The sequence below is a fragment of the Arvicanthis niloticus genome, chromosome 9, assembly GCF_011762505.2.
Source record: "Arvicanthis niloticus isolate mArvNil1 chromosome 9, mArvNil1.pat.X, whole genome shotgun sequence".
Classification (NCBI taxonomy): domain Eukaryota; kingdom Metazoa; phylum Chordata; class Mammalia; order Rodentia; family Muridae; genus Arvicanthis; species Arvicanthis niloticus.
Window position 1 is genome coordinate 51,145,728 of NC_047666.1, and position 1,078 is coordinate 51,146,805.

The 1,078-nt window shown below is 43.1% G+C and overlaps 1 non-coding gene across 1 annotated transcript; it reads left to right on the forward strand.

Moving 5' to 3' along the window:
• The first annotated feature begins 731 nt into the window (after positions 1-731).
• On the forward strand, positions 732-948 carry LOC117715894 (small nucleolar RNA U3). The gene has a single exon (XR_004607681.1). It is a non-coding gene; the product is annotated as a small nucleolar RNA U3 (small nucleolar RNA).
• The last annotated feature ends 130 nt before the right edge of the window (positions 949-1,078 follow it).

Below are 1,078 nucleotides of genomic sequence, written 5' to 3' on the forward strand. Positions count from 1 at the left end.
TGAACTAAAACCCTCACTTTCCCAAACATCCCAAAAGCTGGCTGTCAAGAGTAGCCAACCGAAGCTCCCCTCAATTCAAGCATGGCCTTGAACCCAGGTAACCTATCTGACATCAGGAAGAGAAACTCCCTCAGCAGCCTTTTTGAAAGGGCTTCCACACAGAACACTCACACTATCCCTGGCTGTGGACGATACTGAAGGACCATCCCAATGTCAGAAATTCCCATGGGACTGGCCTCAGCTGCACTCACACCCTCATCTCTAATATGGAGATGAGAATCCAGCGTAGGCCTACTGGTGCTCCTACCGTAAGCAACTTGTCACCTCTTAGGATTGGGCTTAGAGTCGACTAGCCTTGCTAACAAGATGTAAGAATGTTGAAGCAAAACATGACAGCTAAGGAGAAAAAGCATAGAGGTGCAGAGGGCATGGCAACATACGGGTATTTTATTCTTCTGTCCTGCCTCTGGGAACTTAAGTCCCTAGAAGACGACCCAAGAAAGACTATATTGAAGCTACAGAGATGGATGGCTCAGCAGTTAAGAGCACTGGCTACTTTTCTAAAAGACCTGGCTTCAATTTCCAGAACCCATGGAGCAGCTCACAGCCATGCTTTACTCCAGTTCAGGAAATGTAATGCCCTCTTTTGGCCTCCATAGGCACTGCATGCACATGGTGCACGTACATGCAGACAAAACACTAATATGCATAAAAGTAATAAAATACTAAGAAAGACTATACTTGAGGGACATTTCCATTGTTACCACAGAAGTCTCCCTGACCTTATAGAGTACCTGAAATCACGAGAAGGAGACCCAGAATTCTTTCCTGAGCATGAAGCCACTGTTGACATCACTTTGTCACAATGGCTATGTGCCATTGATGACTGTCCTTTTCTTCCTATAGGGGAGAGGAATAATAAGAAGAAAAACAACAAGAAGAAGTAATAGTAGTAGTTGTTGTTATCATATGACTGGTTTCTTTCAAACCTGAGGAGAAAATATCTTAAGAGTAGCCAACATTATACTAAATAGGTTAAATCTAGAAGTGTTTCCTCTCAAATCTGAAAAAAAAAAAA